The 22,904-nt window shown below is 35.2% G+C and overlaps 1 pseudogene; it reads left to right on the forward strand.

Annotated features, from left to right (window-relative positions):
• Positions 1 to 10,187: 10,187 nt before the first annotated feature.
• LOC116131678 lies at positions 10,188 to 11,964 on the forward strand (annotated as a pseudogene).
• Positions 11,965 to 22,904: the final 10,940 nt, after the last annotated feature.

A 22,904-nucleotide genomic window follows, 5' to 3' on the forward strand; every position in this document is an offset into this window, starting at 1 on the left:
AATTGAGATGATGATCCAAAGGGATATTGTCCCACATTTTGGAAGGTTTCAGGTTGTTGAGAGGCAACATTTAGGCCTTGTGCTGACTCTAGTAAGACAATTAGGTGATTATTGTTGTTAAACTGTTGGTGACTATTTGGATTCAAGTTGTGGAACTTTGGTTGAGCATATCCAAAGTACACTAATTTGTCAACCTGTGCTGGATTTCCTAAAGTATTCATGTTTGCGGTAGCAAAGTAAGCTTGATGAGCTGACTGAGTGTTTTGTGGTAGAATTTCAGTTCCTAGAGGTGAAAATGTTCCATGATTTTGTCCTCCTTGGAATGAAGTGTCAAATCTGTGATAGCATTGTAATGTTATATGTCCAGATTTTCCACATACTTGACAAATGACTCTTTGTTTAAAGAAGTTTTTGCCACGCCTTCTACCTCTACCAAAGTTTGGGTTAAAGTTCTGATCATATGTGTTTCTGAAGTTTGGATTGTAATTGTTTCAATTGAACTAAGTATTTTATGAATTTGGTACAAGTACATTAGGTTGTTGTGGTATATAATTCTAAAAGGTTTGGTGAGTGTTTAGTTGACTATGAGTGACCGAGGATGATTGATTAGCAGGTAAGTGTTTAGCAGATAGAAATGTTGATGCCTTATGAAATCTAGTGTATGCAGATTGTTGTCTCTTTAACCTCATTTCGTGTTTATGGAGCAGGAACTGAGCTTGTTGAAGAGAGATTTCACTACTTCTTGAAATGAGATTTGCAACAACTGCATCAAATTCAGGTCCTAGACCATCTAGAATGTAGAGTAGTAGTTCCTTATCACGGATCAGAACTTCACTTGCAGTTAGGGCTCCAGTGAATTCTTTCGTTTTTAAGATGTATTCATTGATGCTCGGGTTATCTTTTCTAGTGCTTTGGAGCATGTTTCTCAAGTGTAAGGTTCTAGCTTTTGAATCAGTAACAAAGTGCATTTCCAATGTATGCCAAATATCAAAAGCAGTACTATAGTGAGCTATATGTCTAAACATTGTTTCGGAGATAGAGGATGTAAGCCAACTGACCAAAAATTGATCTAGTTTCTTCCACTTATTAAACTCATTGTTAGTTATATTTCTTTCTTGTTCTTGTTCATTTGATTTCTTTAAGTGACAGTTATGTGGACAGAATTGTTCACCAGTTACAAATCCATCTAATTCATAAGCAACAAGAGTAGGAAAAACCTGTGATTTCCAGTAGACATAGTTGTTCTCTCCCAGTTTGACCGTAACAGTTGGAAGTGACACCATGACTAAAAGAAGTGAGCTTGGAAGTTGATTATTGTTATTGCTTTTGATGACTAGAGTTGGCTGATCAAGGTTTTCCATATTAGACATTAGTCTTCTATAGCTCTGATACCATGTAAAAAAAAAAAAAAAAAAAAAAAAATGTTTAGAATGAAAAATTGGTAATCTAAGAGATGCAGAGAAAGAAATACTGAAAGAAANATAGGATTGTTCAACGAGGCAAGCCGCTCGTGAGTCGGCTTAACTCGACTTGTGTATGGCTCGCCTTGTCTGGAATCGAGCTGGCTTGCAAGCCAAGCTCGAATTCGGCTTCTCCCTTTAATGAGCCTAGCCAAGCCAAGAATTTTGTGGCTCGGCTCGGGATTGTTTTCCCATGTAGAAAAAAAAAAAAAAAAAAAAAACTGTTTAACATGAAAAATTGGTAATCTAAGAGATGCAGAGAAAGAAATACTGAAAGAAACAAAATAGAAAGCAACAATTTGTTTTTCATTAATTCTTCAAGTACAAGGAACGTTTTTGTTGAAGTGAAGACTAAAACGGTGCAGTTTTGAAGCCTAAATGAAACGCTGCACTTTGATATTTGTCTATAATGAATTCTGATCGTTGAATCAAAATTGATCTGATGGCTAAGAAGCTTCATTAAGTCAACACTATAAAAAAGGTCATTGCACCATAAAATGGATGCTACGTTTTTGTCTCTGGTTAAAGAAGTTTTACATTCACGATTTTCTCTCTGTTATAGGTCTTAGATTGATCTTTGTAACTTGTGTGATTAGTATCTGTTAGTCAATCAGGATGGCTTCTTTGCTCTTGTTCTTGGGGATTCCAGGTGAGTATCTCTAGGATTAGTTACTGTGAAGATTAATTATAATCGTTCAGAGTGTGATTCGGTTTGTACTTGTTCTTGGTTGAATCTTGTTAATAAGTAGTGCAGCAAGCTCTCCCATTTCCAAAGCTCAACGTGGACGTAGCTTATCCAATTTGGATAAGTGAACCACGGTAAAATCTTTGTTGTGATTGATTCTTGCTTTTCTTTATGGCGTGTGTGATATATTTGATCTGTGGTTATTGTAGTTTAGTTACAACAATGGTATTAGAGCTTTAGATGTTAGGATTGATTGATTTGGTGAATCTTTGAACAGGCTAGGGTTCTTAGAAATTTCTATGGTTTGTTGAAATTTGGGGCTTTTCAAATCAAGTCATTCCTTGGTAATCTAGAGTCCTAGGAGTACAGATTTGAGGTGTTAAATCGTCAATCAAAGGATTCTTGGAAGAGTTTGGGTTCTTTACTCAGTAATCTTTTAGGAATCCTTTAATTGCCTTAGTCTAGGGTTTCAATTAGGGCTTCTTGAATTAGAGACAAATTAAACACAAACACTTACAATATGTCAATCACAAGACTGGAAATCACACAATACGATGGAAAGATTGACTTCGGTAGTTAGAAGAAGAAGATGAAGGCGTTACTTTCCCACAACAAGGTGGGGATTGCTCTGGAGAAAAACATATCCAAATAACCAGAGGAAAAATTGAAGAAGAATGATGAGATCAACGAGGAGGCATACAATCTCATAGTGATGAACCTGTCTAATAACGTTATGCGGAAGGTAGATGGGCTAGAAACTCCTCTAGCCCTATGGGGTAAACTAGAAACTTTGTACTCATTACAGTCGGCACCCAATCTTGCTTTTTTAAAGGGTGCTTTTCATACAAAATGGATAGTACAAAGTCCATTGAGGACAATCTTGATAAGTTTCTAAAGATGACCCTAATCCTTAAAGGAACTGACTAAGAGTTAGGGGACACTAGTCTAGCGATGATCCTACTAAATTCTTTGACTGAGGAATACCAAGTAGTCAAGAATGCATTACAATATTCTAGAATTGTACCTAGGCTAGACTTGATTGTAGCTGGACTTAAAGCTAGGGAATTAGAGTTAAAAGACCAGAAACAGTCTAGTAGTAATTTGTTTGTAAAAGGTAGGCCTAAATCCAGTCAAGTAGGAAAGAATAATTAGTATCAACAGGGGTCTAGGAACAAGAAAAGGGGAAAGGGTAACAACAAATCAAAAACTGAATCAAGAAAGTGTTTTTTTCTGTAACAAACCTAGGTGCATTAAGAAAAACTACTTTGAATGGTTAAAGAACATAAACAGGGAAACACTAAGAGTAATCTGGCCTCTAGTAACAACCAATTGGATGAACCTGAGGTCCTGACAGTGTCAACATCTGACACTGCCAAGGAGTGGGTCCTGGACTCAGGCTGCTCTTTTCATATGAGCCCACACAAGAACTGGTTTCAGAATCTAGAAACACATGAAAATGAGACAGTCTACATAGGAAACAATCAGTCCTGTAGTGTTAAGGGTATAGGCAGTGTAACCCTTAGACTAACTGATGGAAAACTTGTAAAGCTGACAAAGGTTAGCTATATCCTTGATTTAAAAAGAAATCTCATCTCTTTAGGGACCCTAGATGAGGTTGGATGTCTCTATAAAGCTAGCAATGGATGCTTGAACATGCATAGGAATCAGAACCTAATTCTTAAAGGGGAAAAGAGAAATGGTCCTTATATTCTGTGTGGTACTTTTGATTCTGAATGTTTTAATGCTGCTCTGCTTTCTAGTAAACTATCTGCAACTCAAAAATGGCACCTTAGGTTAGGGCATATGAGTCAAAAGCGTATGAATATCCTTAATAGTCAGGGGGTGTTGCGTAAGGATTCAATCTCTAACCTAGAATTCTGTGAAAATTGTGTTAGGAAAACAACATAGACTGAGTTTCTCAAAGGGAACTCACCTTTGGGGGCCTGAAAAAGTTAAATCCCATGGTGGGAACAGTTATTTTCTATCAATAGTAGATGACTACAGTAGAAAAGTCTTGACCTTTCTCCTGAAAACCAAAGATCAAGCCTTGGCCAAGTTTAAGGAGTGGAAAGTATTAGTTGAGAACCAACTAGGCAAGAAAGTAAAAACCCTAAGAACTAACAATGGGTTAGAGTTTTGCAATACTGAGTTTGATAATTTATGTAGAGAATGTGGCATTTTAAGGCATAGGATTGTTGCTAGGACCCTCTCAATAGAATGGGGTGGCAGAAAGAATGAATAGAACCTTACTAGAAAAGGTTAGGTGCCTTCTATTCATCTTAGGGTTACCAAGCACATTTTGGGGGGAAACTTTAGCCACTACAACCTACCTAGTAAATAGAAGCCCTTCCACTACCATTAATGGGAAGTGTCCTGAAGAAATCTGGTCTGGGAGGAAACTAGACTTAAGCCACCTAAGAATCTTTGGTTGTATAGCTTATGCACACACTAGGGGGGGAGCGAAGCTTGAGCCTAGATCCACCAAATGCATATTCCTTGGATATTAAGAAGGCACAAAAGGGTATAGATTGTGGGATAGGGAATCTCCAGGGGTGAAAATCATTTTCATAGTAAGCCAAGATGTGGTGTTTAATGAGAATGAATTCACTTGTAAAGCCACTGCCATTGACTAAGTAACACCAAGAAACATTGAGACCTCATCCATTCCCACCGAAAGTACACAAATTGAGGTGGAGCCTATACCACATCAACCTATCCAAATCCAACCAGACCTAGATCCTCAAACTGAAGCAGAAACAAAACAACCAAAACCTGAACAACCAGAAGATGAAGCTGTAGAAGAAACCTTAGAACCCCAAACAGTGGATTTACAGTAGTACCAACTAGCAAGAGATAGAACCAGGAGAGACGTAAGGCCACCTGCATGATATTCTTATGCAGATTTAATCTTTACTGCTTTGCTTGCAGGTATAGAAGTCCAAAGGACAGAACCTGAAACATATGAAGAGACAATGAAGTCCAAAGACAAAGACAAGTGGAAAGCAGCAATGAGGGAAGAGATGCAATGGTTAGAGGTGAACAATACTTGTTCTTTGGTACCTAAACCCAAAGACTAAAAGTTTATACAATGTAAATGGCTTTATAAGATAAAAGATGGAATTACAGCCTCTGATCCCCATAGGTATAAAGTCAGGCTGGTACCCAAAGGCTATACCCAAAGAGAGGGAATAGACTTCAATGAAGTCTTTTCCCCAGTTGTGAAATACAAAACTATCAGACTTATGCTTTCCATTGCTGCCCACCAAAATTTAGAATTAGAACAGCTTGATGTCACCACTGCATTCCTACATGGCAGCTTAGATGAGCAGATCTATATGTGTCAGCTTGTAGGTTTCATTGATTATAAGGTGCCAAATCATGTATGCCTGTTACACAAGTCTATGTATGGCCTTAAACAAGCCCCTAGGCAATGGTACAAAAGATTTGATACTTTCATAGTGGGCTTGGGTTTTAAAAGAAGTAGATATGACATGCTACTTCTATTTTGATTTAGATGAGGATTTGCCTTTATATCTCTTGTTGTATGTTAATGATATGTTACCAATCAGTAGATCTAAGTCCAAAATAGAAGGATTAAAGAAGAAACTTAGTTCAGAATTTGATATGAAGGACTTAGGAAGTGCAAAGAAAATTTTAGGCACGGTTACATCTAGGGATAGGGGGAGTAATGAGTTAAAACTTGATCAAAAAGCATACTTGAAAAAACTAGTAAACAGATTTGGAATGGCTAACTCAAAACCTATCTCTATACCCTTAGCAAACCATTTTATGTTAAATATAAACCAATGTCCTAAAACTGAAGCTGAAATGATAAAAATGGATACTGTCCCTTATGCTAGCGTGATTGGCTCCATTATGTATGCAATGGTAAGTACTAGACCTGACCTATCATTTGCTATATCATTGCTTAATCAATTTATGTCCAACCCTGGGAAAGATCATTGGATTGCCTTGAAATGGGTTGTAAGATACATTAATAGTTCCTTAAATGTTGGTTTAAAGTACTATAAAAGAACTACTATGCTTGATCTAGTGGGTTCGTAGATTCTAATTTTGCAGGTGACAAGGACACCAGAAAATCCACAACAGCCTACTGTTTTACACTTGGTGGAAACTGTATAAGTTGGAAATCTCAGTTGCAGCTCATTGTAGCATTGTCATCAACTAAGGCTGAGTACATAACCATGGCTGATGTGTTTAAGGAGGCTATATGGTTGCAAGGATTGTTGTCAGAAGCAAATTTATATGATGGAAAGGTCACAATCTACTCTGATAGCCAGAGTGCAATTCATCTTAGTAAAAACCCAATCTATCACGAAAGAACCAAGCATGTAGATGTCTGATTTCATTTTGTGAGAAACCTGGTTGTACAAGGAGTAATTGAATTAAAGAAGGTAGCCACTGAAGAAAATCCAGTAGATATGGGGACAAAAGTCATTACACCAGCAAAGTTCAAGCACTATTTGAAGTTGTTGTCAGTGGAGTAATCAGGAGTGACCTGGAGCTATGAGGGATATGGTTTAGAGTGAGCTGCATTGCTTAGGTTTCAAGTCTTCAAGGTGGAGATTATTGAAGTGAAAACTAAAACGGTGCAGTTTTGGAGCCTAAATGAAATGCTTCACTTTGATATTTGTCTATAATGAATCCTGATCGTTGAATCAAATTTGATCTGATGGTTGAGAAGCTTCATTAAGCCAACACTATAAAAAGGGGCACTGCACAATAAAATGGATGCTGCGTTTTTGTCTCTGGTTAAAGAAATTTTACATTCATGACTTTCTCTCTGTTATAGGTCTTAGATTGATCTTTGTAACTTGTGTGATTGGGTAATCTATTAGTCAATCAGGAGGGCTTCTTTGCTTTTGTTCTTAGGGATTCCATGTGAGTATCTCTAGGATTAGTTACTATGAAGATTAATTGTAATCGTTCAGAGTGTGATTCGGTTTGTACTTGTTCTTGGTTGAATCTTGTTAATAAGTAGTACAGCGAGCTCTCCCATTTCTGAAGCTGAACGTGGACGTAGCTTATCCAATTTGGATAAGTGAACCACGGTAAATTCTGTGTGTTGTGATTGATTCTTGCTTTTTGGTGTGCTGTCGTAGGCAACCAAGATTAAAACCTAAAAACACATGTAGTAGTGTGAGTAAGGATTGTTCCCACGGAGAGTGTCTAGCTGAGTATAATGTTACGTGAATAAGGCTGGGGGGGTTTGAGTAAAACAGAAACAATTTCAAGAAAAACAATTCAAATTAAAGTATCGAAATCAATCAAAATAACGAACCTTGGTCTAAGTCAACCTCCACCATTGGAATCTTACAACTGATCATCGATGCAAATATAAATCGATTCATACCTTGAATATTCACTGTTAGAACTATTTTCCTACCTCTCCTTAGTTGTAATTAATTAGGAAACAAGTGATCTAATTAATCTTACTACTAAACAATCCTAGACAAGCGCTAAAGATTTAATCTAATGACAGCCTTAACTACTAGAGAGATCGATGAAGCTAAACAGCACAAACACAAGTGGTTGTATTTAATTTAGTTGAATGTTCTTCTTAAGATTTAATGATTCCTGACGCAGCAGACTCTTAAACCTTAATTACTTTACAAGTTAAAGGGATCAAACAATTACAGATTTGATATCTAACTTAGTAGTAGATTGCAAGGCCTCCTAGTAATTAAATGCAACAATCATGACAATATGCATAAAAGAACATCCAATACTCAAAACATAAATTGAACACTAAAAAATTAGATTAGATCTCACAGTTTTATTGATTCCGAGGCCTCTGTTTCCTTCGACCAAGTTCTAAACATGGCCATAATCCAAATTCAAAGGAAACGAAAATTCCAGAAGAGAGAAAGAGAGGCGTGTGTGATCTTTTTCCAATCTAATCTCTCTCTCCTCTTAAAGATATCCCATTCAAGTATTTGAATTCTACTAAATCTCCTCAAAATATTCTAATATCCTAAAATAACATTAATCCTAATCTGATTCTGATAAATTGAAATTAAAATAAAGTCCTAAAATAAAATAGGAAAGTGGTGTGTCTAGCTGTAACTTGCGTGCAACAGGTCTTCAAATCTTTCAATAATAAACTGCCTCTTTAACTTGCATTACAAGACGGAATGTTCAAGAACGTCGGCACTGCAGGTGCATCAATTTCAAGCCCGATTATAACCTTGATGCAGCAAGTATCTCTCCAAACTCAAAACATTAAAGTTGTAGATCTCTTTCTCAAGGTTCCACGGCATTTTGAATCATCTCAATTGGAGCTCACATGAGAGAGTTATGCTCAGATTACGGAGCGATGTCAAAACTGTCCAAATTCACCTTATTAGTTGCATTTTGCATTTAACGCCTCCATTTGCATCCTAAATTAAAATAGAATAATAATGAATACATTTAGGCAACAAATAAATATAAAAGACTAGACAATAAGGGGAGGGGGGGTAAATATGTCATTTTGCATTCTCATCACTTTTCTTTGTAGCGTGTGTGATATATTTGATATGTGCGTATTGTAGTTTAGTTACAACAGTTCTTTTATACTGAAAAATGATTGAATGAAAAAGGAAACAGATCTCAACCATTGATCTGCAACAGAAAAGCAAAGAGGCCTTGACTGCCATTGATTTTGCTGGGAAGGAGATCAACTTGTTCAGCAAGTTGAAGGCAAGTTGATCAAGTTGCTGGAAGTTGTTATGCAAGTTGACCTAACTACCTTATACCACTTGACTTGCAACTTTGACTTTGGGCGGGAATCATAACAACCTTTTGCAGTTTCAGTTTGTTGGAAAGTAGCAGTCACTAACAGTCCATAATCCAGCATTCGTTTGTTGTTTGAGTGCAGCTTGCATTCTCAGGACTCATTAACTCATAGTTCCACATATTTCTAAGTTGCTAATATTCCAGTTCGATATCATAAATATTGGGTAAGAATAGAATTTATAAAATTTTAATAGCGGACACGTACATATATGGTAGTTCATAGAGTTTATAAAAATAGAACTTGCCCAAATAAATTTTTATGATAAAGTCATGAATTTTTTGGTTAAATAGATATTAAATATTTTTCTAATATCAAATTATCAATAGGAATCCATACAAAAAAGGAAGAATAAAGCAAAATTTCTAAAATACTATGAGAACATTTTTTTAATATTTTAAAATTTTAAATAAATTAAAAATTAATACTCGTAAAAATAACTTATTAAATTACCTATAACTTTTTCTTCAATTGCAACCAAATGATACAAAAAAAAAATCTACTTAAGCAATATTAGTCAATATAAATGTAAGATAACAAAAGTAAGATATAAAATCTCAACTGTTAATCTCCTGAATTCTTAAGTATTTTTTAATCTTTAACACCAGACAATTGTGTCAGCTAACATTTTTCTAAAGAATAGTTAAGTTTTTAAGTCTTTTTTTATAGTTTTTATAATCTAGAGTTTGATTTTAGTCGACAAAAATCAATAGGAGGATAATAATTTCACCCTGATGGTTAATTGAACACTAATATAAACTTCAAGGGGGGCTACATTTAAAAAATCTGTCGATTCTAAGGACAAAGTAATAGTTTTAATTTTGTTTTTGTTAAATGGGTTCACCACTCACCAGCCTTTCATTCTGCATCCAATTATCTTAAAAAACATGTAATTAAAATTTTAAAAATGATTTTTCTTATTAAACTTTAAAAAAAAAAAATCATTATTTTGTCATTTTATACTTTTATTGAATTAAATATCAATCTGCGAGCTATGTATTGCAATTATAATAATAATATGATAAAAAATATAATTTTGAAACTAATAATTGATTTTCTAGGTGCAAAAAGAGAGAAAACCTTATTGAGGGACTTTGATAGTGGATCATTCTGGGTTATCAATTTCAAAAGTGGACCCATTCGTGTGCAGATATACAATTTCATTAGTGAAATGCATATATTTGTTGCTGTAGAGGCTAAAATGGTATAAATATTCCTCGCACTTTCCTCTTTCCATCTTGCCAATATGGAGCTCGTATTCCCCTCCTCAATCCTTCTCAGCTTTCTTATCTTTGTCTTCATGGTTATGAAGATTGGGAAAAGATTTAAAACCAACGACGGAACTTTAAGTCTTCCTCCAGGGCCACGGAAATTACCTCTTATTGGTAATCTGCACCAGCTTGCTGCTCTGGGATCGCTGGGATGTCTTCCTCATCGTGGACTGAGAGAGTTGGCCAAGATATATGGACCGTTTATGCATCTCCAGCTTGGAGAAATTTCTACTATTGTTGTTTCTTCGCCGGAGTTCGCCGAGCAAGTGATGAAAACTCTTGATGCTGTTTTGCATCAAGGCCGTGTAATGAATTAGCAAACCTTGTGTCCTATGGTTATACTGATGTAATCTTTTCACCATTTGGTGAATATTGGAGAAAATTAAAGAAAATCTGTACGTTGGAGCTTTTATGCGCCAAACGAGTCCAATCTTTACGATCCTTAAGAGAGGAAGAGATGTCTAATCTCATAGATTCTATTGCTTCAAAAGCAGGATCAGTGATTAACTTCACCGAAGCAATTTTCTCATCAACATCCGGTCTCACAGCAAGGGCAGCTTGTCGGGAAAATGCAAAGACCCAGAAAAATTTAAATCGGCTATCAAGGGAATTTTACAATTGCTAACAGGTTTTAACATTGTAGATCTGTTTCCTTCCATCAAACTTCTCCATTTCATCACTGGAGTGAAGTCAAAATTGGAGAAGCTGATGCAAGAATCCGACAGAATAATTCAAAACATTATCAATGAACATTGTAGATGTCTGTCGGGAGTGAAGGAGATAACGATCTGGTTGATGTTCTCTTGAAGTTTCAAGAAGATGGCGATCCTCAATTTTCCTTAACCACCGAGAACATCAAAGCAGTAGTTTTTGTAAGTATTTTTAATTCTTATAATTACATCTATATATAAAACCTTGAGTTCAATGCTTAATCTCTCTCTAGCTAATATCTGGTGAACATAAATTCTAAAAGTTCGGTGGAATAGTTGTTAGATTTCTTTCAAGATTACTTGTATGTAAATAGACTTTCCAAAGTTAATCTCCAATTCAGGGGAAAATCAACCATGTTTAAAACCTGACCACTATCTCTTCTATGTTTATATTTCAAAGATTACTTAAGTATATAAACTTCTTTTACTGGACGTTTTTAGTGCTGGCAGTGACACATCTGCTACTCTAATGGAGTGGGCAATGTCCGAGCTGATTAAAAATCCAAGAGTGATGAGAAAGGCTCAAGCTGAGGCCAGGGAAGTCTTCAATAGAAAAGGGAAGGTTGATGAAACGGGCATTAGCGAAATGAAATACTTGAAGCTAGTAATCAAAGAGACTCTGAGATTACATCAAGCTGATCCTTTGTTACTTCCAAGAGAATGTAGAGAGCAAATTGAGATTAATGGATTCAACATTCCAGCCAAAACCAGAGTCCTGATCAACGTATGGTCGATTGCAAGGGATTCAGAATATTGGACCGAACCTGAGAGCTTCAATCCAGAGAGGTTCAGTGATGGCTCCCTTGACTATAGAGGAACTAATTTCGAATATCTCCCATTTGGCGCAGGAAGAAGGATGTGTCCAGGAATTACATATGGTCTGGCCAATGTTGAGTTTCCTCTGGCTTCGTTGCGGTACCATTTTGATTGGAAACTTCCAGGTGGAATGAAGAATGAAGATTTGGACATGGAAGAGCTCTCTGGTTTGACAATCACAAGAAAACATGATTTAAGCGCCATTCCCATTCCTTATCAGCCGTAGCCTGAAATGGAAGTAGCAGATCTAGCTGTCTTTTAATTTGTTTTTCAAATAAAAGTAACAAGGCGTTGTTATTCTTTCTTAATATGGCTGAGAGGAACTCCTGGACTTTACATATATGTCTCTACGCGCACATAAATATGAAGTTTGAATGAAATGGCTCGTGTGATGTGAAATTTGTGTTTCAAAGATTTGCTATATCTAATATGAAACGGCTATGTATTTGATATCTAATCTCCACGGGTACAATTATTGAGAGAATTAATAGAATTCAATCCCTGGCTAAAGACATAATTTTGACTCCCATTAACTCCACAAACATATACATCTAATTAGTGGATATAGAGCTACTCTTTTGAAGAGGCACAAGGTCTGTGAGCAATAAGGCAACTTGGTCTTTAAACTTAAGAGCCTCCGTGAAGCCATCATAATCCTCCTTTGTAGGAAAGATGAATTACACGCAAATAATTAACAACTCGCTCAAGTAGAGGCATTGATATAGTAGTTGGTTTGAGCATTTCCTCATTCACATCTTTCCATGCATCCGCAACATGTTCCTGAATCATTTTAACTACCTCTTCTTCACAAACACCATGCTACTTCACATAGCAATATTCAACCGTTGAGGCAAAGGCAATGCCTCTCTAGATAGATCTGATGATACAAATTCATATTAGGAAAGTGATTTTTAGCCGCACCTAATTGATTTTCACCCACCACTTTTAAATTTATTTTTTGTTTTGACAAATTTAACCTTATTTTTTATTACAAAGATAACGTTATAACTTCGAGATACACTCATCTTCTACTTTATATTTTTCTTTTAACTTTTAACATTTAATCTTACATAAACTCTAACCCTAAATTTTCATAGTCTAATCCTAAATTTTCATAATCATTGAAATCTTTTGTTGTATTTTATAAATAATTGTTTATTTGATGAAAATATAATACTAAAAATATGGAAAACATAACAGCATGAATCTAAATCTAAAGAATAGAAAATAAGTCGAAATTAAGAAATTGGGGGAAAAAAAGTAAAGAAAAAACCTATGTTTGGCTTGAGAAAAATAGTGTTAAAAAAAAATTAAAACTAATTACGTTTGAAATAGGGGAAAATAAACCTAGATAAGTTTAAAAGGTTATTTTCGGTATTAAATGAGGTTTAAAGAGGGTTTTTTATTATTATTATTAATTATAGAAGAGATGTATTTATAGAAAAGATGTACTTAGTCATGGGGGTGAAGATTAATTAAATTGGGACTAAAAATCACTTCTTTTAATATTTTTAACCTAGTTAGCCTAATTGAGAGTTGAGGTCCATCTTGTTTGACTAACATGAGCAAGTCAAGCCATGGCCATACTAACCATAGCCTAAAGACAACCAAGATAAGCTCCTTTTTGTAATTGTTCTAAACCATGTGTATATTTCTAATTGCAACAATTATATTAAAATGCATAACTATAATTTTAAGGACATAGCATTTATTCCGTTCACCTATAACAAATTGTAATTACGTGACAAAGATTATTCATCTCTTTTTACTGCTCCTTTGGTGATTGGTTCAAAACTCAACTTAGGTGACAATCCTCTGTTTGATCAGCCTTCTGTGTACAGGAGTACCATTGGAACTCTTTAATTAGTACCTTACCATAACAAGACCAGATTTATCTTTTGCTGTTAATAAATTCAGCCAATTCCTCCAAGCCTCTACTGTCAATCATTGGCAGGCTTGTAAGCATGTGTTGAGATATATTAAAGGTATCCTTGATTATGGCCATGACATTGAAATCTGGAGGAGAACTAATTAAGGCTTGAAGGGTCTGTGGATGCTGACTGGGCCAGTAGTCTTTCAAACCATACGTCCACTAATAGTTTCTATATATATCTTGGACTTCAAAAATAGAACAAGAATCTTATTAAAAGCTCAATCTCTTAGTAGTTGAATTTACGTAGATTTGTAACATATATATTACAATTCTTTTGTATCATTTCATAAAGCATAAAAAATTCCACATGCAAATTTCATAAAATAACACAACTTTCACATTCTACATCATAATTCACCTTATTAAAACTTCTAACGTTTCAAGAATGGAAGTTTCACCCTTCTTTTTATCAACACCTTCCAATACTCAGAATTTTTGGCATATATGAATCATGACTTCAAACAAAGAACAAGAATCTTAGTAAAACCTCAATATTAGTAGTAAATTTTGCACAGATTCGTAATATTTCACAATTCTTTCATGTTATTTCATAAAGCATCACAAATTTGACAAGTTTAACTATAAATTCAAAGAACATTATAAGTAATAGAATCAACAGAATTAACAAGAAATGCTGCATAAATTACAAAAAGAAAATAAACAGCAAAGATTACATCAGAATCACAGACGAATTTTACTCAGAGTTATAAAACGAACACAAGTTTCATGTTTCAAATATGCATAGATAGAATTCTAATCAAAATAGAATTGTAAATTCAAAGAAAATTAACAGACATTCTAATCAAAATAGAATCTCAAAAATTAAAAAGAAATGCGTACGGAAATTAATGACAGGATTATGACTTTATGAGTAATGATTTCGAGATTAAAGAGAATAAGAGAAATTAAAGAGGAAGATAAGAGCTTACACCAAGAATAGAGCAATCTGAACAGAGAAATTGTTTTGGCGGGAGAATGGAGAGAGCATGCGATAGGCGTGAAGGCTGTGTGGCAAATAAATTTATCTCTTTATATAGGGAGTTGGAAGTTGTAATTACTGAAAAGTCCTCAGTTATTTAACAGAAAGATTATGATTTTGATTTATTTTTTTTATGAAATATTTTTAGATAATAATATCTTTTAATGGATGCAAAAATCATAATAATAATTTCCTTTTGAGTATGGTGGTCTCATAATTTGATATTTTGCATCTTTTATAATTTCAAAAGATCCAATCACCTAAAATAATTAGTGACTCTCTACTAATCTTTTAAGGATTATATTATTATTTATATTTAATCATCAATGTAATATTCAAAAATATTGAATCATGTTTTCATTCGTTATGTAATAATCATCCATAAAAGATATAGAATATCATATTTATAAAATTTATTGCGAAAATTGTAAATTTTAGGTTGAATAGTATTATTACTTCTCTATTATATTGGATCTTATTGATGAAATAAGAGGTATTATCATTGAAGTGTCATTTGTTTAGAAAACTAACAAAAAAAAATTTTGAGTTCTATTGCTTACAGAAAAGGTCATCAATGATACATTTTGACTGTTATAGATAACATTATGACTCATTGTTTGTAAAAAAAATTCAGTAATATATCATGAAATATATATTTAATTTGAAAACTATGATACTTTATATTTCCATGCGTTCAATTAATAATCAATTTTGATAAAGCACATAAATGCAAGATATGCTTGTTGAAGACCTGAGAGTATTTTGTGACTTTATAAAACCAAAATTTTGCATGCAAATTATAACATTTTTTTAACATTAATTTAACAAAAAGAATAGAGGCTCGGTAAGTGGATCCGACCAACAAAAACTGAAATCTTCTTTTTCTCTCGTCCCAAGCTTGAGAGTACAACATTATAATATTTAATTACAAATTAAATTTTGTTTGATATACTTTTTAATTATTTCAATTATTGGTTTTTCATATTTCAATACGAGAAACCAAATTAGTAATTGATCATATATATCACTTTTTTATGTTCCTTTTATCAATTTCTTTATTGGTTTATATTTTGATTTTTATTTTAATCTGAGCATATAATAAAGTATCTCACAGAATTTATATCAATGAAAAAATACTTTATGGTAAAGCTCTCTATATACTAGTTTATTTTTGTGAAATACAGAATCCTAACCACCTTAAAATGTATTCAGGGTGGATTTGATTTAATGGTCATGACTGTCTCGGTCTTTCAAGCCATTTGTCTTAATGGTCATTTCTATTATTTTATGCACTCCAATTGTGTTTCTTGCCCTTTCATTTTCTGTTTAATATTATTAGAAATCAGAATGCTTAGATATCTGAATTTGGGGATTTGTTGAGAACTTTCATTGATCCAAATTTTCCTACTACCTTCACATGTATTGAGATCCAAGCTGCACTCAACACACACACAAATGCTGGATTCTGGACTGCTTGTGACTACTGCTCTCCAGCGAACTAAAGCTACAAAATTCGTTATACTTCCCGCCCAAAATCAAGTTGCAAGTCGTTGCATGGTGGTTAAGCAAGTTGATCTCCATCCCGGCAAAATAACAGCATTCACCCTCTCTGTTTTTCTGTTTCAGTTCAATGGTTGAGATCTCTTCCATTTTTGTTCAACCATTTGCAGTATAAAAGAATGTCTTACTATACTGGAAAATCAATGAAAAGCCATTACCAACTTTGTGTTCTCTATTCCTTCAATTTTCAACCTTTTTGCTCAGCAATTAGATCACCAAATTTTACTCTAAATAGTTTTCACATGGTATCAGAGATATAGAAGACTAACGTCTAATATGGCAAATCCAATCAGTCAACTCCAGTCAAAGGCAACAGCAGCAACCAGTTCCACCTCAGCTTATTCAGTCTGGTGTCACTTCCAACTGTTACTGTCAAACTAGGAGAGAACAACTACGCTACTGGAATCACAGGTTTTTCCTACCCTTGTTGCTTATGAATTGGATGGTTTTGTGGCTGGTGAAAAATCATGTCCTCAATATGTCCTTTAAGAAATCAAATGAACAAAACAAGAAGTAATATAATAACAATGAGTATAAGATCAATTTCTGGTCAGTTGGCTTACATCCTCAATTTCTAAAACAATGTTTAGACACATAGCTCACTGCAGTATGCCTTTGTATTTGTGTATACATTGGAAATGCATTTTGTTACTGATTCAAAGGAAACATTGCACTGAAAATTTGCTTCAAACCTCCAAAAAGGATAATTTGAGTATTATGAATGCATCTTAAAATGAAAGATTTCGTTGGAGCACAACTGCAAGTGAAGTTATGATCAGTGATGAGGAACTGCTGCTTTATATTTTAGATGGTCTAGGACCTGAATTTGATGCAATTGTTGCAAACCTCACGCAAGAAGCAGTGAAATCTCTCTTCAGAAGCTCAGTTCCTGCTCCATAAACACGAAATGAGGTTAGAGAGACAGCAATCTGCATACATTGGATTTTATGAAGCATCACCTTTTTGTTTGCTAAACACATACCTACAATCAATCCTCCTCAGCTACTCATAGTCAACCAATACTCACCAAACCTTTCAAAATTATATACCAATCATTCTAATATACCTACACCAAATCCATATAACACTCAGTTCAATCGAAACAATTACAACCAAACTTCAAAAACACATATGATACAACTTTAATCCGAATGTTGGCAAAGGCGGTCGTGCAGAAACTTTTTTGGCAAAGAATCATCTGCCAAGTATGTGAAAATCTGGACATATAGCATTACAATGTTATCACAGATTCAATACTTCATTCCAGGGAGGACGAATCATGGAAATTTTTCACGTCCTAGAGCTGAAATCTTGCCGCAGAATATTTAGTCAGCTCATCAAGCCTACCTTGCTGCCTAAACATGAATATTTCAGGTAATCCGCACATGTTGATAAATCAGTGCACTTTGGATATATTCAACAAAGTTCAAAACTGGAACTTACAATCACCAGCAGTTCAACGGCAATAATCACCTCATCAGAATTAGGGCAGGGCCTGAATGTTATAACCTCAGCAACTTGAAACTTTCCAAAATGTGGACAATATCCCTCTGGATCATCATCTCGTTACAGTACATTGCCTCCCCACCTACTGTACAGATCCTAGCTAGTACATTGACTCTGGAGCTACACATCACATTACTACTGTTCCAAAAATCTCTCATTCAAAACTGATATTCTGGAGCAGAAAAACTACAAGTCGCAATGGACAAAATCTGTCCAATCACATATAGGTTTGCTCACTCTAGCCTCCACTCAAGAATAAATTGTTATATCTCAAAAATTTCTATGTACCTGATGTGACAAAGAATCTACTTACATCTTAAGATTACTAGAGCAAATAATGTTGGGTAGAATTCTCAGCTGATGTTTGTGTGTAAAGCATAAGACTTCCCAAGATTCTGGTACATGGATTTCTTCAAGGTCTCTATAAGCTTGCTATTCCTACTCACTCTTCATCATCTGCACCTGCTGATTCTAGAACAAAGTTTCAAAGCTCTCCAGTGAAGTCCTTTCTAGCATCATCCGAAGAATCAACAATGAATAATGAGCAGTCTACTTGTAATATCCTATAGATGTTCATAATCAGTTAGTATCAATAAACCATGCTATCATGGCATTGGCGTTTGGGCCATCCTAATGTTTGTGTTGAAATCTATTATGATTACTTGCATTACCTATCTCTGAAAGCATAATAGAGATCTTTGTGAGCTTGTATCTTTGGCAAGCTAAATCAAGGATCTTTTCCTTCTTCCACGCTGTCTTCTTCAGCACCTTTTGAGTAATTTTTCTATGTATGGGGACCTGCGCCCATAGTTTCCTCCACGGATTCAAGTACTATCTTTTGCTTGTGGATACTTCACTAGATACTCATGGATTTATCCATTAAATATAAATGAGAGGCAAATTTGCTGTTCAACAATTTCATTAGCTTGTTGAGCAACAATTCGATGCCAAAATCAGAACTTCAATCTGATTGGGGAGAATTTCGACCATTGCTCTCTCACTTTGCTTCTCATAGATTCACTTCAGACATCCGTGCCCTCATTACATCAACAAAATGGCAAAGTAGATGCAACACTAGACATGTCACTGAGATAGGTTTGGCCCTTCTTGCTCAGCTTCAATGCCACTCTCCTTCTGGTGGTTTGCGTTTCATACAGCCGTGTATCTCATCAACAGATTGCCATCAGCTTGATAAATCATCAGTCACCCTTTGAAAGATATTTCATAAGTTACCAGCTATGAGTCATTCTACATCTTCGGATGTTTATGCTATCCTTTCATAAGGCCTTATCAAAAACACAATTTTCATTCATAGTGAGCATGTGTGTTCCTCGGTTGCAGCTCTCATCATAAAGGGTACCTTTGTTTAATAAATCTGGCAAGGTTTACACACCCAAACTATCAAATTTGATGAGACCATTTTCATTTGCGAATGGTTATTATCTCACTTGTCAACTCAATTCATCCTAGCAACCAGCACAACTCCCTTCTTGGACTATTCCATCATGCCTTCCTGATGTTCAAGAGAGTACCAGACAACACCTCTGCACCATCAATCACTCTTGCTCTAGGATCACCAATCTCTTCTACAATTACAATGCCACGTCTCAACAATCCTCTGATAATATTCAGTCCCCTCAAACCATTTCCTCTGCAAATCTTATCCCAGCATTCCCTTATATGTACTAAAAAATTCCTACTAAAGTGCTGAACCTGCAATTCAAAATCATCATCCATGATTACTCGAGCTAAAGCAACTGCCTTAACAGCTTCTTTTTCACATTCCCCTCTCTTGAACCTGCATCAATTTCAGCAGCCTTACGATCCCAATTGGCACCGACTATGGTTGAAGAATCAATGCACTCCTAAATAACAACACATGGTCTCTAATTCATACTCTCAAACGTAAACACTGTTGGGAATAAGTGGTCTTTCAAGTAAAATAACTGCTGGTGGTCTTTACAAATGTACAAAACCAGGCTTATGGCTAGGGATTTCATCAAACACCAGATTGGACTATCTAGAACTTTCTCTCTTGTTATCAAAGCTGTACCATCCGCATTATCTCTCTCCTTAGCAGTTTACTCATGGCTGGGCACTCAAGCAATTTATGTCAAACGCCTTATTAAATGGCGATCTAACTAAGAATGTGCATGGTTCAACCTATGGATTTATCAACTCTGAGTTTCCTCAACATGTCTGTAAACTCAACAAGGCCCTCTATGGCCTAAACAGGCTCCTAAAGTCTAGTTTGATAGGCTAAAAGGGGCTCTTGTTGCCTGGGATTCAAGAATCTACGTTTGTATCAAGCCTATTCTATTATACTCATGGGACAGCACATTTTACATGTTAGTGTATGTTGATGACATAGCATCACTGGACCTGATGATCATTTAATTCAACATCTGTAACTAATTTAAACCATACTTTGCCTTAAAGATCTTGGTGATCTGCACTACTTCTTTGGCTTGAAATTCTCGTATAAACCATGCTTACAAGTAATCATAACTATGGTTTACTTGCAATCTAGTGGCAATTTGAAACTTGGAGGCTACATTGATGCTGACTGGGCAAGTAACCTCTCCAATCATCGTTCCACCAGGGCTATTGCATCTATCTTGGACCAAATCTAGTCCAATAGAGCTCAAAGAAGCAACATGTTTTTGCCTTGTCTTCCACAGAGGATAAGTACCATGCTCTTGCACAAGCCTCCGCTGAAATGGCATGGATGCAAAATCTTTTTCAGGAACTATGCATCCCTTTAAATTCTTCACCAATCCTCTGTGCTGACAACACTAGTGTTGCTACACTAGCTTCCAACCCAGTGTTTCACCCCGCACAAAACACAACAAAATCGATGTACCTTGTGTGTGAAATGGTCACCCCAAAATGGCTGGCTATTCAATACGACTCCTCTAAGTTTCAAACAGCTGATATTCTCACCAAGCCACTCTCGAGTCCCAGATTTCATCTACTTCATGGAAACTCACTATTCTCCCCATTTCCTCTGTGTTCAATCCAAGTTTGTCTCAAGGCAATAGGGATGGTCATCCAAAACTTGAATTGAAACACATTGATGTTAACTGATAAGAAACTTGATTCCAAAAAAAAAAAACTAAAAAGCAGCCATACGTTTCAGTATTGTTCAGATCAAAGCAGCAATGGCGTTCAATAGACACAGTTTAGTTCAGATCAATTTTTTATTGCATGGGCTACATTTTATTAACAAGGTAACAAGTTAATCTTGAAAATCTAAGCTTCTAAAGACTTTTGTTTGAGTTGGCTTGAGGGACGATAATGAGAATGCAAGCTACACTCAAACAATAAACAAAATGCTAGATTTTGGACTGCTTATGACTACTGCTCTCCAACGAACTAAAGCTACAAAATTCAGTTATACTTCCCGCCCAAAATCAAGTTGCATAGGTTGTTAAGCAGGTTGATCAAGTTGCTAAAAAGTTGTTAAGCAAGTTGGTCAACTGCTAATCAAGTTGATCTCCTTCCAGGCAAAATGAACAACAGTCAAGACCTCTCTGTTTTTTTGTTTCAGTTCAATGGTTGAGATCATCTTCCATTTTTGTTCAACCATTTGCAGTATAAAAGAATGTCTCACTGTACTTGGAAAATCAATGAAAAGCAATTACTAACTTTTGTTCTCTATTCCTTTAGTTTCCAACCTTTTTGCTCTACAATTTAGATCACCAAATTTTAATCTAAATAGTTTTTACAACATGATAGAGAATTGGATCTGGTTGGGGTTTGTTCTCCCTATTACATTGAGTACAGTGGTGGAAGATGATGCACTTAACTTGGAATCTAAAGTTTTACATTAAGTTTTTTCTATTTGATTTCAAGTGCTTCTAAGCATAGAAATGTCTCTTTAATATGCTACTGATCATTTATTATCTAATTATTGGAAAATTTTGTTTTTGCTTGCAATAATTTAAGTTTATAAAGTTCGCTTTTAATTTTAATTATTATGTTGGTTATGCTGTGATAACTTTTAACTTTGAATCCCAATATGATAGTAAGTGGAAACATTTATGAGTTCAATTAGAGAGATAACTATAAGAATTTGGTGTTGTAGCAAGCACGAGGAGGCAACCAAGTTACCAAAGAGTGCAAGAGAGGCAAAAAAAGAAGCAACCAAAGTTGCTGAGTATGCCGAGAAATTACTAGCAAGGAAGAAGAAAAAGAGAATAATTTTTGTATATATCATTTCATGTACAGAAGTTACAATTTATACAATTGTAAATGTAATATGTAAGGAAACCAAATAAAGGAAATAAATGTAGATCAATACATACAAGGCAATTACCTAAACTACATATTTAGAGATTACTACAAATCTTCTAAATATGGTATGTACAGTCATTCACATGTCAACACTAAGGATGTATACGAGCCAAGCCGAGCCGAGTATCTCGGTACACGAGCTTGGCTCGTGATGAATAGTACCAAGCTAGCTTGAGCTTAATCGAGCTTCAGTATTCGTGTTCGAGCTCGAACTCGCGAGTGTGAGGGTGTACTCGAGCTCGAGCTCGATCGAGCAAAAATCACTTACAACATATATGCAAAAGCTAAAACCCAGAAGCTAAACAATCATAACTTTAATATTAAAGTTCATAAAAGGACAAACGCAAACTACCATTAATGGATGAAGTAAGAGAAGATAACGCAAACGCAAACTGACAAAGCAAATGTTTGCTGTAGACATGAAGATGAAGTAATAAAAGATAACTCACTTCACTGCCATTAATGTCAAGTCATTGTAGACATAAAGATGAATGTATCCAAAGACTAATAAATAAAATTTCTTACCTGGAAGGCTGGATTGCTGGAATGAAATCACTGGTCTGCAGAGAACAAAGATGACAGTGACTCAGTGAGTCAGTGACAGCGAATGGCACTGAAGAAGTTGTCCACGATGGCGGCGTGACTCATGAGTCGTGAATGACTGATTTACGGCGAATGGCAACAAAGAGTTAGGACTTAGGGTTGAACAAAAAATCGCAAATGGGTTTTGACTTTTTGTTTCAGCTTTGAAATGGGTTCTGCGTTTTTGTCTATGAATAGGTTATGGGTGCTATTTGCAATTTTGACAACTTAAAAATAAGAAAACTTTTGAAATCTCCGCCCGGATCGAACTTGGCTCATCACTATTCACGAGCTGCTCGAGCTCGACTCG

This window comes from Pistacia vera, unplaced genomic scaffold, assembly GCF_008641045.1.
Source record: "Pistacia vera cultivar Batoury unplaced genomic scaffold, PisVer_v2 Contig237, whole genome shotgun sequence".
NCBI lineage: Eukaryota > Viridiplantae > Streptophyta > Magnoliopsida > Sapindales > Anacardiaceae > Pistacia > Pistacia vera.